Source organism: Ciconia boyciana, chromosome 1 (assembly GCF_034638445.1).
Source record: "Ciconia boyciana chromosome 1, ASM3463844v1, whole genome shotgun sequence".
Classification (NCBI taxonomy): domain Eukaryota; kingdom Metazoa; phylum Chordata; class Aves; order Ciconiiformes; family Ciconiidae; genus Ciconia; species Ciconia boyciana.
Genome location: NC_132934.1, coordinates 190,019,905 through 190,035,667, shown reverse-complemented (window position 1 = coordinate 190,035,667; position 15,763 = coordinate 190,019,905). Strand labels below are relative to the sequence as shown.

The 15,763-nt window shown below is 43.5% G+C and overlaps 1 long non-coding RNA gene across 1 annotated transcript; it reads right to left on the bottom strand.

Moving 5' to 3' along the window:
* Positions 1-12,547: 12,547 nt before the first annotated feature.
* LOC140648454 (uncharacterized) lies at positions 12,548-14,996 on the bottom strand. The gene is made up of 3 exons (XR_012041220.1): positions 14,866-14,996; positions 13,221-13,301; positions 12,548-12,822 (listed from the first exon to the last, which is right to left on the bottom strand). It is a non-coding gene; the product is annotated as an uncharacterized lncRNA (long non-coding RNA).
* Positions 14,997-15,763: the final 767 nt, after the last annotated feature.

Genomic DNA, 15,763 nt, shown 5'->3' with positions numbered 1-15,763 from the left:
ACTGGTTCAATAAGACTTGAACCAGGCGCTCCAAACGTTGTGTTGGTTATTAAAAACATTTTGACGTTCCTCCCCTCCCTCTTAAACACAACTATTTTGGGAAGAAGGAGCTGATACTGGCCTCTCTATGCAGCCAGGGCTTGGAGAAACCACCCAGGTGACTCTGCCCATGGTAGGACCAAATGATGTGTCAGGGTCCCGACATGGCAGGTGATGGGGTGAGGTGTCCCACTAGTTCCCCCCTTCCTGCATGGGTGGGGATGGCGGAAGAAAGGCCACGAAGGGCACAGACCTCCAAACTGCCTGAAGGCAAAGGTGGTATAGAGAGGGATACACATGGCAATATGCTTGGACATGGTGTGATGTGCTTTGTGGGACGTGAAGGATGAGGATGGTCCCTAGCTGGTGCCTTTGCCTAAGGCTCCTTGCTAAAGGCTGCATGATGCAGTGAGAGAGCAGGATCAGGCTTTAAAACTCAACATAATTTGTTATACAGCGAGTTTCCAGTAATGTCTTCATCCCATTCCCTCAGCGATACAGCTCTGCTACACCATAAACACTTCAGAATACCCCTGATGTATTTGATATTTGTAATATATAGAGACTTCTGCAAAGTGAACATTTACTGACTCCAGAATTGCTTTTGTTTAGTTCATTATGAAGGTCAGAATTATTATAAATCTACACAAATCGAAACAGCTTTTTGGCATGGCTCTGACGTTTGAACCAAGTTAATAAAAACAATGATATATAGTATTCGGGTATCATTTAATCTTAGGAATCCATAGTGAGCACAAAGACCAAAATAAACTCTTGCAACACACATGTTTATTCACATATTAAGATTCCCTGAGACTGTTCTACATTACTGACTTTCATATGCTTGGAAAATAAGAAGGCTTTTTCATATTCATGCTCAGTGAGTGAAAACACATCACTCAGGAGACCATCTGCTTCTCTCTGGAGCGCGGATCTTGACCTTAACACATCGGGCTGCATACAAACTCCAAGGGGAAAAGATGTATTTGGGTGCTTCAGTGCAATCTTAAGAGCATGGATAATTCAGTGAGCATTCAGGGGATTCGGTGTTAGTTCAGCTGCTACAGCCGCCAAAATTACAGGAGGCAGTTCAAGTTTTCACCTATCTGCCTCGGTACAAATATTCTGCCACAACCCATTTGTTATTTTACCCCGACCCATTTGTACAGGGCCAAACTCAGGTCCCCAAGAAACAGATGAGAGTTTTGCCACCAACTTCCCTGGGATCAGGATTTAGCCTGCAGCAAGGAAAAGAAAAAAAAAGAAGAAAACTAGAGGCAGCAAGTCCATCTGGAGAGTGGCAAGCTGCCCACTACCTTGGTGCCCGCAGTCGGCACAGCCTGAACAAAGGCAGGCGAGGGGAGACGTGTGGTTTGGGCACACACCGCTTTAACCCCCCCGTGGCTCCCCGGGCTCCCGGGAGGACGCAGTGCCTCCTCGGGCGGCCGCTCTGGAGGGAGCCGCTTTCTCTTCAGTCCATTTAAATGGAGATCTGGAAGAGGCAACCTGGCAAGAAGTGCTACCAGCTCTGAGGGGCTGCAGGATTAAAGCTGAAAAAGAGCGGCTGGGTTGCGGGGGAGGAAGGAGCCACCTTTAGCACATCTCACAGCTCGAAGTGTCAAGGTGCTTTGGCTTGGGGAGCTGTGCAAGAAGGGGAGCGCAAATTCCTTTAACGTTTTCAAAAGCCCTATTTCTTCCCAGGGCTGAGTCCTGAAGGGCCTTTGATACAGGTCCCTGACAGGTGCCTCCCTGCTGGGAACATACCCTCTTCTCCCTGGGCTGTTAAGACAACTGCAAAAGAGCATTTTGAGAGGGACTGGATGCAAGGGGAAGAAGAAAGGTGCCATGCCAGGGTGCTCCCCTGGAGGTTTAAGAGCATAAAGACCACAATGCACAACACGAGCCCTAGTGCCTTGCTGCAAATTAATTCCTGACTCAGGGTTCAAAAGCTGAGGCTCAACCAAAACAGGGTTTGACTCTAAATGGGGTGACTCCAGCACAGGTACATACACTGTCGGTAGCCTGGGTAATAGCAGAAGGAGCAGAGGTGGTAGCATCAGCTGCAGAAACCCTCCAGGGACTTGAAGTATTCAGGTAGCAGTTCCCTGCTGCCACACCTTCACTGTGTGGTTACCTAAATCAGAGTAAAACTATCTATCTTGAGCAACTTGCACTTTGCTGGGGCAAAATTATTGCTCCTGATTGCGGTGCCAGCATTACTTCAGGTCTAGGCTGTCTTCGGACTAACTGTCTCAGAGTCAAGATACACCCCACCTGCCTTGAAACCACTTCTTTGAGGTCACAGCAGTTTAACATGAGCTGTGCAGGAGGTGCAATATGGGAATAGAAGGGCTTTATGGACAGGAGAACATGGAAGAGAAAACTAGTCATTTTAGCCTGACTCAGGGTAAAGGCCCAGTCTAGTCCTACTACAAAAATTAGGTGAATGCAGCTACCAATGTCAGTGAGAAAACTGCTCATAGCAACTACTTGCTTGTACCAAGGAAAGAAGAAAATTAGAGGTAGTAAATTCACCGGGTGGTGGCTGTTGTTCCTTGTATATGTGCTCAAGCCAACCTTGACACTAGGCCCTAGTGTCATGAAGAGTCCCATAGTGAGCTACGCGTATTGAGGAGCATGGTCAAATCCCATATATGCATGAAATGACCACACTTCCTAAGCGACACAAGGGAAATGATAGCAGAAAAAGGCATCCCTCTCCAAGTCTCAAAAAGGAAGTAATAGACGCACAGAGTGAATATTTTCTTGTACGAGCATTCACAGTGGCACCTGGGGATCTAGAGGAGAAGCACCTCCAGAGAGATAACCTTAAAGATATTGATCCAAGACACAAAATTAACTTCCAGCCTATGAGAAGCCCAAAGGGGATAAAGCATTACCTGGTAATAGTTATGGTGAAAGACAGCTTTCTCATTATGAGAAACCAAAGGAAACAGCTGATCTGCAATGACAACACACAGTCTTTAGGGGAATAAAAGCTATAGACTGGAATATCAACCAACCAAGAAGTCTGACACTCTAGAAAACTCATGCGTGAAAGAGGTGGGGGAGGCTGGTGTCCTAGTGGGAGACTGCTAGAAATATTGTCAAGAGACCTGCAAGGCAGTAGAGCAACACTTGGAAGAAATCCATGTATAAAGAACAAGGGATGGCTTGATGAAGACCTTGGAAAGTCTTGGAAAATCAACATGCGGCAAGGGTCACATGCTGCTAGACTCACAAGAAGATATTTGTGGGGTGGAGGAGACAGAGCAGGAGAGTGCTCCTAAGACCATTTGACCAAGGGGAAGGCATGGAGGGTGTCAGCCACAAGGAGCTCGGACATGTGGGAAAAATGGAGCCCTCTGAATTTCAAAGGCTATCCTTGTAGGAAAGAGGAGTGACATGGGAAGGGGCTTTGGCTCTGCCAAATACCAGTACACAACCTGCTACCCCTGTGCTTGTAGTCCAGGGCCTGAGGTGCTGCAGGAGATGCCCATGCAGCTGCTCAGCTGCAAGCACAGTAGTAGCCGTAGCAGGACGGAGCACTTTGCTGTCATCCCCAAAGAGACAGTGACAAAGGAGAAAGATTGATGACATCTTTCCAGCCCACGGAGCAGTTCTGAGCCAACTCCCAAAGCCATCCCAGTGGTAATCAGAATTAGGGCTCAGGAAGGGTCCGGAGCCAGGTTTTGATAATGTCCTGTTCCTGCCATGTTATTAAAAACAGGAGGGGATAGATTCAGTCAAAGACTTTGTGAATTAGTTTTGTTGATTCGGTGGCTTGAAACGATTCCAGGGGAACGGCAGGTCGCATGCCTGAATGTGCACAGGAGGGACCGAGCGGAGGCAGAAGTGGCTGGGATGTCTCCTTCTCCAGTGCAGTCTGCAGAGGCAAAGCCTGTCCAGCCGGAGACACCCTTCACCAAGAAGACAGTAGCAGAGTATCCATGTTAAATCAGCGGGCCAAATCTTGGCAACGGTGGCCTGCTCATCAAAATGCTCTGTCTGAAGTTATGTGGGCGCGTTAAGGCTTTCAGCAGTTAACTTGGGAACAGAACAGGGAATAAATATGCAGGGGCCACAAGGGTGTAGTTGGGGGGTGGAACTGACCCAAATTTTCTTGTTATTATTGTTGTTATTTTTTTTCTGTTAGTTCCTATTACAGCATACGAAGGGTCTGGTCTCATCCCAGCAGCAAAGCTGGCCTCTTTTGAAAACCCAGTCCCCCATGGCTGTCAGGATTGGAAAGCTGTTGCATGGGCTAAAATTTGTGTTTTGACATTACAAGTTTGGAAAATTTTAGAGATTAAATGAACCAGAGCCGTCAGGGTGTGGGGAGAAGAGAGGGGAAGGAGTTAAAAAGGTTACAGAAGTGTAGGTATGAAACTGAGGAAAGTTAACTATTTATCACAAATCACATTTGATAAAATGCAGAAAGTATTCTGGTTTGGGTTTTGATTTCATTTCCCATTTGAAGTTGAACTGAACGACTAAAATTGCTTTTACTTCAGGAGATAGGTCAAAGTGTGCAAAGGAATGCAAGAAAGAAATACCCTTCAGATTATAAATACTGGTGACATCAGTCATTAGCTGTAGTGAGGTCTTCACACTGGCTAGTTTGTAAATTAATTCAAAATAGATTTTGAATTTGAAAAGCCGGACGTGCTCTATTCTAAAATGAGACACAGAAACATTAAAGAAAATGACAAGATTAAAGTGATCTGTAGACGGCTCCCTGTGGCCAGACCAATAGGAACATTCAGCATAGAATTAGCTTAAAATTAGCTCTAGTTTTCATTCAGAGCTGGCATGGCTCAGAGTCATCAGCCACTACGCTCTGTGTCAGCTGCTGCAGGACCTGCTGAAACCTGGGTCTGGCATTTCAGTGTCCTGGCCTGCCAAGCCTCTTTCTACAGAACAGGGCAGTTTTGCAAGAAGTCTTTGCAAAATATTTTAATAATGAAAACTTTAAAAATACACAGCTGTTTTGCAAAACCCTCTTAACAAAGACCCCTTTGAGATCAGCTCTACACAGGCTCTGTAGTGGATGTGCTACCATCAGTACTCTCAACAGAGACATTATGGAGCCTGGCGTTCCCTCCGTGCCTCTTTCACCCCCTGGGTCCCCTGCCTGGACCTTGTTCCTTTCAGGCGCTGCTGCCTGCTCAAATCCCTGCTTCAGCCCCTTTATTTGGGTGCCAGCAACTGCTTCCAGATGTTAGGCACTTTTGCCCCTTGGGACGACCTCCTCAGAGGGCTACTTGTCCTTCCTTGCTGCTGCTGTGGCTCAAACAGGACATGCTGGGGCATCATTTGGGGTGAAATTCAGCTCCCAGCTGAACTGGGCAATGCTGAGGAAAAGAAGTCCCTGGGACCTACAAACACCTGGGCACCATTTAACTCCCAGGTGAGCATCTGAGCGCCTGCTGTTTTAATTCAGCCTTTCTGCACATGGACCAACATCTGTTTCCATGCTGGGAGCATGGTACAGGGTGCTGCTGTGCCTGAGACCTGCATATTGGAGGTTGGCATCAAGCTGGATTCCTCGATTGTTGTTACTGACAAGTGTTTAGTGGAATCAATTTTCCAGAGTGAATAGTTTATTGGGATTTGAATAGTTGCAGGGAGTTCATTGCTGTAAATAGGGTAGCCCCTAACTAGGAAGTCTATTTATGGCGCTTTTATTACTGCAGGGAACATGGGGATTCAGCTTTTCAGTGTTACAAGTATTTCCCTTAAGTGGTCATTAGAAGAAATGCCTCCTAGATTCACAAGCGCTGGTATCTGTATGTAAGCTGTGTTTCCAGTAAGTTTTAATGACAAAAGAGAGAAAGCTGGCCAAGGCAGCACGATGATGGCTTTCACTCTTCCCCTAGGGAAGCCAGGAGGAATTTCCCATCAGTTTGAGCAGGAGCTGGCCGCTCACATCCTATATTGCCATACCTCCTTGCCTTAGCGTCACAGGTGGGTGAGGTGGGAAGCACGAACCTGGCGGGAAGGAGCCAGGTGGGGAGGAACCAGCCTCTCCCAGACATGCACAGGATAAAACTCTTGTTTTGCTCTTGTGTGGTGCTTCTTCTGAGAAAATAAGGGTCCTGAACATGAGCAGGGGTGAGAAAAAAGTGTGGTTATATTTGATTGAACTAAAGCCCTGTCTAGCTTAGTATCCCATCTCTGAAAGTGGCCAAGGGCACTCTTCAGTGGAAAGAACAGAGCAAGCATATACAATCCTCCCCTGAAATGCCCTGCCAGACTCAGCAGTCTGTGTCCCAGGGACTCCTGGTGGCCAAGAAACCAGAGGAGATTGTCTCACCGATTGTGGTGGGTGCTGGCTTGAGGAGATGCTGGACGAGGCTTTCAGGTGGGCTGCACCGAGCTGTATGCTGCTGAGCTGCGAGCAGACTGGGTGTTTTGTCAGGGTTCACTTCATTCATAACCCCTTTCACTTCCAGCGCTTGAAGCTGTCACTCTGAGCATTCACCTGATCCCTGGGCAAGGGAGATGTTGCTTTGTTCAAAACATGAAGGCTGGCTACAGCTCAGCCGGGTGGCCACGGCTGAAATGGGTACCTTGGACACATTGCAGCATCCAGCAATCGGCCTGAACGGGGTGCATGGGGACCTGGGTGGGACCCGCACCCACAAGGATGCTCTGGGCATTGAGAGGATGCCCAACCCACCGGGACACCCAGGCCAGCAGAGCTGGGGTGGCTGAAAGCCAGCACTTTGGAGGACTTCACCTCTCACAAGCACTAGTTCAAAGCCAACCTGCCAGGAGTCAGCAGTGGTAGCAATTCGCCCACGACTCCCAGCTGTTTCATAGACAAAAGACTGGAAGAGGCTCAGCTTCATCTGATCCACCTCACTCCTGGGGCAATAAGGAGGCTATGACTCCTGACAGAAGTTATTCTCACCTGCTCTTGAAGGTGAGCAGAGGAGAGCCACAGCATCCTTGAGCAGGCTGTGTTTCATCACCCTCATAGGTGGGAAGTTGCTTTGTAACGTGGAACCCAAATCTTCCTTGCTGCAAATTAAGCTAAATTCCTGTTGACCTTTTCCTAACAGCCACAGGGAACAATTTTAATCGCTGTTCTCTTTGTTCAGCCTTTGCATTCTGGAAAATGTATCATGTCCCCCTTCATCTCTTCTGCTCCATAAAAACAAACCCCATTCTCTCAACCTTTCCTTGTAGGTTATGTTTTCTAAACCCCTTCTTGCTGCCTTTTGGGTTCCCATCAGGGTGTCTGCTTATTGAAATAGAAGCTTCATTTCACAAAGGTTGCTGCATTGCTTGGCACAGCAGAAAATAATAACAAACACTACAATGCCACTAGAAAATCCACGATAAGATCACAAAGTGAAGGGATAGCGTGGATCTCAAGAGATCATCCAGTCTGTTTCCTTGCACTGGGGCAAGTTCAAGTGAATCAAGACAATCCCTTAAGATTTGTCGGGTCAATGGTGGCAACTTTCAGTGGTGGCACACCTCCAGTTTCCTGGCAGCCTACCCTATGGTTTTTACTGTCCTTGTATGAGTTTGTTGTATGTTGATACAACCATAAGGATTAAACACATTAAAAATATATATGGACATTTTAAAAGAATATTTAGAAATCATGTATGGCTATTGAGCTCCAAATCAGAAAATAGTCACGGGGAACAGAAGCATAATAAGGATGGATTTACCAGCTGTGAAGATGGAGGCTTTTTTCTTTTGATTTTTTTTTCCTATTCCTGTATTTTACTACTCCTTTCTTCTCTCTTTCAAGGATTCAACTACAGTAAATTAAGGAAATAAAGATGAGATGGATAGATAACATCTTTAAAGACCTGGCCTCTACACACAAACCTTGATATGTAATTTGCACTTTACCTGGGACTTCCTTGGCAGGATTTCAGCCATAGAGCAATTTTTCATGCTGGAGGTGGCAAAATGGCAGGGTTTCCTGGCAAAGGGCAAACCAATTCTGCCCATCCTCCCCTCTCGTTTGGTTCTAGGCTGATTTCACCCCAAACCAGATGAAAAAAAAAATGTCCTTTTTTTGTCAATTGCCTGCCACAGATACATTGGCAGGACTGTTGGTTGTACTGAATATTTGCCAGGGTTTCCCTGGGCCTGAAGCCCATGGGGGGTTTCTGCAGGCTGCAGGGACAGAAGACCTTTTGAAGGTCCCAACAGGAGCTGGCTGGATGTTTCACACAGGCTCAAAATGTTCCCTTGAAGTCGTGACTTTATACCATTATTTTCCTTTCGAGGAACCACCCTGTGCACAGGTTCATGCACATGGACCCTCCATCCCAGACAGGGTCCTGTCCAAACCTCTTCTCCCTGCCCTGTATTTATGCCAGGGTCTCAGGCCAGCAGATGCCACCTGGCCCAGCGCAATTAGGGTGGAAACGTTATGCTACAGGTGTTTGCACCGGAACACGGCACGTAAGCCCTGAAAGCAGAGATGCCGACCACACATGCTGGGCTGCTCCAGTTCTTGCTCAGCTATTTCATTATTACCACTGCTCATAAACAGAAATGTTTCACTCCACAGGATTTGCTTGCACAAATCCTGATGTCATCTCCCTCCCCTGCACAGAGGCAAGGAGTTTCTACCAGGAGAATCAATGCAGGAGCACAGAAAAAGAGGAGCGATGTGCTTTTGCTTTAACCAAACAGGTCTTTCAAAAGCTGAAGCTAATGAAGACCCACTTAACAACTCTGCATATAGCTCTGATAAACAAAACATTTCCAACTGGAATTTACAAAGCTGAACATAATAATATGAAGAGGGAATAAGAGCTTCCCCTTGTCAACTGGCTACTAACAAAAGAAAAATATGAGGAGTGAATGCTTAGAAAAAAGACCAACAGTGCTGTAATATAATTAAAACCATTAAAAATGCTGTACTCTGGTTTTGCTCCCTGAAGCAGTATGTTATTTTTCTTTTTTAAGCTGTCACCACATTTTGATACCATAAGGAGTAAACTAAATCAAGACAAACCTCCATTTCAAAGTTGGAGGATTTGATAGAAATATTAACTTAAACTTCAGTAACTAGCAGATGATGCTCAATGAACTGTAGTCATCAACACCTCTCTGTTTATTTGGTGACAGCAGGTATTCCTCAGGTACGTAAGCAGCACTGAAGCGGAAGAAAGACAAATGCAGAGAAAAGGCCAAGAGAAAGCACCCACAGAAAACCCACAATTTTAGAAACTCAGAGAGGGCCCCATTCAGCAAAGCGCTGAACCACATCTAGAATGATACGTATCATATGTGTAACTTAAGAGTATGCAACATTGCTTTTTCATTTGGCAGCCTTTCTGACAGAGGTAACACAACCTTCCTGTCCCTTGCTATCATATACCAAAGTTTTCCTGATGCCGTAGAGGTGATGTAACTCTGACACATGAGCAGAGATTCCACTTGCCAGCACACTGCATGGGGCCACCCTTCTGTTAGAGACAGGAAAGTATGAACCAAGGGGCTGCAGGACTGAGCCACCTCATGCATTTACCTCTTTTACTTTCCTTCTTGAGGAAAAATGTAGTCTACTGGCATTGGGAATGGGACTTGAGGGCAATGCACAAAGCAAGGAACATTCACAAAAGTTACTGCACATGAATGTACAGTCATAAAATTTCAAGCAATAAACCATGAAAAAAATTGGAAAAAATGTATTAACTGCATTCCTGGTTAGTCGAGCAAAATTACCAGTTATCATTTTTGAGCCTTGCAAAAAAACATATTATTTAGGAATGTCAATGAACCTCTTCCCCACCACCTTCTAAAAACGCAAAAAGCAAATTGAGAAAGCTGACGATACACTAATAGCAGGTTTCTCACTGAACTTGTGGCACTACACAGTGACCCAGACAAGCAATACTGAACATCCCAATTGCTAGCTTCCCAAGGGTGAGCAGGACTGTTACTTGCATCACTCTGCAGGGCCTCTGGGCATTGCAGAGATGGAAGCTGGATGCATCAGATCCTGCACAAACTGTTCTTAAGATCTGAAGGCATAGACTTCTCCTTTCTCATCCTACCCCCTCATGAAAGAGAAGATGCAAAGAAATATAAGAAATACACTGTGGACAACTCTTGTGATGAAAGGGGATAGGGGCCATAGTATTGAGACAACTGCACAGGCCCAATATATTCAGTGTATTGTTAGAAGAACAGTTGAAGAAATCTTCTCAGCTTGGCTAATTACCATCAATTGGCTATGTTTCGGCAGACTATGCTGCAGATTTGTGTTTCTCAGAGGAGCTTTATAGTGTGATAGAATAACAAAACAGAAATGAGTGTTGCTGTTCAAGGGGAATATAGTTCACAAAATGTTGTCTCTGCAACTGCTTTACCTTATGAGCCAAAAACTAATAGTTTACCATAAGCCCTTGGTATACTGTGCCCTAATATTACTCAGTTTGTTCCAGCAAATCATTGGTAGAAGAGACACATTGTTGATCCAAGGGCTGTGCACAGATTCCAGGCTGACAATATGAAGACAAGTTTCTAACTAATACAAATGATCCCTGGCACTAGCCTAGTAGACAAACACAACACACGCACTCAGTCAGAGATTCATAAACCTACCCATTGAACTCCTCAGAGGCCAGATTTGTTCTCTGCTACGTAACGTTGAACCATTTCATCTGCATACGAGTCCTTGCATGTAAGATCTGCAGTGTAAAACATCCTCCTCTGCTTTTTGGGTTTGCTATCACCCTGTTTTCAGTGACATCTGGACCTTTCAGCTGAGGGCAAGAATATTTAATCAGCAGGACAGGATCCTTTGCCTCAGCATTGCCAGTTTAAACAGGAAAAGGCCCAGCCAAGGCACCCAACAGGATCCAAGATCAAATCCTGAAAGGTGCCTTCCGTGGCCCAATGCTGGAGAGGAACCCTCGGCCACTACTTTTTCCATGGGGATAAATCACAAAACAGTGGTAGGAAAGACAAGCCCAAGCATTTTGTCTCAGGGGAAGAAGGTACTAAAGAGCATTTGTGGTAAAATAGTCTAGCAGAGCACTTTGTGTCTCTCCTGACCGCAGATGAAATGATGGGGCCAGATGTGTCTCATGGGCCACCGACTAGAGAAAACTGGTTGTGAACCTTCCTTGGATCAACATGAAAGAAGCCTAAAGTTACGGGGTACAAAAGCTGCCAATAGATGAGACTCTTTGATGTTTTTTATGGAAAAAAATGGACAGAAACATTTTTAATTTCACATTAGCATGTTGTGTTGTGTTTTGTTTTTTTTCCAACTGACTCTGTGATTGTTGATATTAATTAAAGTGAATGGTAGATTATTTTCTAAAGGCTATAATTTAAACCAGTAGTTGAATATAGACTTGAGTGTAACATTCTTCAGCTCAAACCACAAGGTATGCAAGCTGGGAATGAACTATATTTTTTCCTGTTGAAGGACAGATTAAATATTTTTTTATTAATTCTAATGCTAGCAAAGAAAGTAAGATCCCCATTTTTCCTCCGATTTCTCTGTACACTTAATTGATGTATTTAAAAGCAGTCAAGCTGCTTTTAAAACCCATTCTTTTTCATAGAAATATTATCCTCTTTTTATTAGTTTGAGTTGATAAATGGATCAAGAGTCTTTGAGGGTATTGTGTACTGTCAACAGAATATATCTTTCAGATGCATCCACTGCAATGGAGCTGAAAAAATATATATCATGAAACACTTAATAAAAAAGATACACATATTTGTCTTTTACAAGATCATGGGACTTGAGTCTATCTCCAGGGAGGAGTTCCAACATGAGAAAGAAAATACATAGTTCAAAAGCCTATGTTTTCAATTTGCAGCCACATGGTTTAAATTATCCCTGTATTTATTAAGGGCGCTAAATGGGCAGCTCAACTTAGGGGAAAGGGTCATTCAAGTTGAGAATAGTCATGTTTAATCCCTTAGCTAGCTGCAGGTTAATTGTACTTTAAGATGCTGAATGTTCTTTATACAGTGTGTGTTAAAATACCATGAGACACAGCTGGAGGGTTTTTGCCATTTATTGTTACATATTTTTATTAACTTCTATATCTCTCCATTGTAAACAACAATAGAAAATTGTTAAACACCTAGTCTGGAGGCACAGCGATCCTATATGCCACACAAAACCTATCATATTGTCATCCCTTGCACTTCAGTTTCACATGGGTGTGCACTCTGTGTTTTGTGGTCATCTGATTTCCCTGACACTCAGTCTTGTGGATTTTCATGTAATCAGAACCACAAAGAAGTAGTGTAAGATGTCTTTTCACTTTATGCTGGTGCCTAGAGATAGTAGGGTCTTGGATATTGTATGTACCTGCCTGTGAACTTGCTAACTCAGCATTTCAGGAGGGAAAAAAGAAGATTAAGCAAAATCCAAAAAGCAGAAGTTAAAGCAAACAAAAGAGCACTTCCAAATGGACAGGCAATATGAATTTTAAAGCTTTTCCACTAAGGCATCCATTGATATGAAAACAAGTAGCTATTGATTATCAGGGCAGTTTACCCAAATGTCACTGTTCTTTTATTTTGGCGGTTTACCCACAAACAAGCCCCGTTGGGAAATTAAAATATATCTCTTGTTCTATCTATCTGTTAGTTCACCCAGGCAATAGCCTGGATTTTGCCCATGAGATGCAAACGGATAGTTGCAAATATCCAAAAGGCCCACTGTGTTTGATGCAAACCTGAGCCATGTTGCTTCTGTTCTTCAGTCGGGCTAAAGCAAAAGGCTGTGGAAACAGGGATGGCCTGGGCACTCACACGGAGCTTCAGCATCTGAATGTTTTCAAGAAAAAAAAGAAAAAAAACAGAACTCAGAGGATTTCTGAGCATGGTCATGTCTAAAGTCACTTTTAAATTCAAATAAATATTTGTGGGAAAACTGTTTCCCCTATTCTCCTAGCACTCATAACTTAATTATAGTAGCCGCCAGGCATCTTTAACTTTTGTGACCAGCAGATCACTCTGGGTCTCAGTGACCTTGGCAGTTGTAACAGGGTAATATTTTCACAAGGATGAAATGTTCTTGAATACATTTCTCCAATGTACTGGTGTTCACAGGCATTTCTCAGCAGATCTGACCTGAAGTGCAAACATAATTCTTCAGTTTCACCTAGAGGTTTATTGACAAACTCCAGAAAACTCAAGTTCCCCTTCCTTTTGCTGAAACTCACCCTCTGTGAGAAGACAAAGGTGCTGGTATTCTTCTTTTGAGCTCTCCATCATCAGTGGGAGTCTGGACCAAAGGCCTGAGTCTTGGAAAATCATCCAGTGAAGAGGAACATGAAGGCAACAAAAAAGAGCAAGGGAGAAAACGCATAAGAACACAATAATTTGGTTTTTCAAGATATTTCAGTGTAATTTTTCATGTAAAATTGCTCTTAAAGTTCATTGCAATCATTTGTCAACAGAGTTCAATGAAGAAACCCAGGCAGGTGGGAATTAGTGTTTTAAAAACACCACTCTTTCACTAGCACTTAAAGCAATAGTTGCGAAATGCGGGAATTAAATCAGCAGCTTGAGAAAGATGCAGTCACCAAAATATCTGCATTCTTTTGTTGGTGAATAAGCTCCTACTCCACACTCAGGCAATGTCATTTTTGCCCAGTCCCTCTCAAAACATCATGTTCTGTTTTATCAAACTAAAGAAATCTCATGTTAGAAGAGCTTGAGCTTATGACCTATAACTCATTTTTCCACTTTGAGTCATGCAAATGTAAATCCTTACCTTTAAATCATATTGATCTGAGTTGTCTACGAAATTTTCAGGGAAGCTTAAGAAGGCCAGCTATTTGCATTCTGATTACATTTGTCTCATTTAGAGAAATGATGTACAGCTTACTTTTTCAAATGCCATATTTTGACTAAGTTCAGATAGCCTTCCTCTGCTGAAAACTATCACGTTACTCCTTGAGGAATCATGGTGGTATCATATAGCAAGCATATCAAGATACAGGCCTTAGGAAAAAAGATGAGGGATTGCATTCTTGCACAGTGCAAGTTATTTTCTTGGAGAAGGGAAGAAAAAGCCCAAAATACTGGAAATCTAACAGAGACAAGAAATAGGTCTTCTCAAAAAATGTTTCAGCTGATTTTTCAGACCTCTGATTCTGAACAGATCAAATACTGCCACATACATTCCTCTAATCTGTGGGCTCTTATGAAACAGAATGAGAACCCCAAATCAGTTTAGCCTTTATATTTAAATCGAAGGCAGACTGATCAACAAAACACAGAAGGTCTCGACTAGCTGAAGTGGTTGTAATGTGCCTAATGGACTTCAGAGACTTTGCACCTAAACCACAAATTCAATCTTATTCAGTTTCATAACGTATGGAATTCTTCACCGCTGAAGGATTCATTAGCTAATACTAGCTGATACAGAACAAAGACAGGCTTGACCTGCTGGTTTTTGTCTTATACACTAAAGATTTCTGCCTACAGTGCTGCTTTTCTTGAGAAGAGATAGACAATTTTTATTTAACCAAGGGGAAGTAAATCCAGGGAACCTGACTTTGAGTGTCTGGTGTAAATATTTCCAGGAGTGTTTTTATTCAAACAGTGTCCCAACACGTCTATCTTGTTCAAAAGGCTTATCTTACTGCTCTGACTAGGCAACCACCATAAAAACTACTATCAGGTAACAGCAGTCCAGAAAATCTTTAATGCTCTGGGTCAGTTTGCTAGTTAGCTTTATGAATCTGAAATTGAAACTAGGAGATTTCACTAAGGGCAAGATCTGCAGTGCTAATGGTACACTCTGCAACATTCATCTACTCAGAAAGCTTCAGACACCTCTGGTAGGAGATAAAGGTTTACCTCTTCAAACCAGGAGACTTGTCACCATGCTCAGAGCTTGCCATTAAATTCCTTGAGTCACATCTCATCAAGATTTCAGGAGGTCTGGATCTTCCCCTGGGTTCCAGGGTAATTATAACCCCATATTTAGTCTGTCAGTTAAAAGCCAAAGTCATTAGTTTAACATACATGCTGTGTTACTAGCTGAAGTATGTAGGTACCCCAAATGCCATGTAAGCTTGTATTTAAAATAGAATAGATTACCTTGACTTCCCTGCCCAAGCCTGGAGATGGGGTCAAACTGGCCCCATCACAGTCTTGTAAAGGTATAGACCCTTTGGGTGATAAGAAAGCAGTCACATGTACAAGAATAAAGCTAATGTTTTTAATACAGGAAGAATCTTCTGTTCCTTTTCCTTTCTCTTCAGGTGGTTTCTGTGTGATTGACAACAGTGCATCTCATTCTACCATGCTGGATTGCAGCATTTTTGAGCAAAACAGGTAAATATGCAAGGTGTCAAAGTTCTACCTTTTGAGGGCTACGCAGTCTAGTTCCTGCAATGGTGATGAGAACAGCGGACAAGCAGGAGGAATGAAAGAGGTATCCCAAGTACAGAGCACAGACCCAGCACAGCCAAGAACAGATAATTTATTTTCTGACAGCAGCTACATTAGGGATGGATTTGATGATTTTAAAAGACTCCAAGCAGCAGTGTGTTTGCTGTCTTGTCTAATATCTTAGTCCCATGTTTGATTACTTTCACTACAGAGAGAACATAGAAAGTATGCTAAAGGGATATTACAGATTTGAGAAATCATGGTTAATAACATTGTTCCTTTGCTATACTGGATCTTATTTTAAAATTCATTCTTCATTCATTTTGTTTTTCTCTGCATTTCAGTAGGTTTAAACAACACA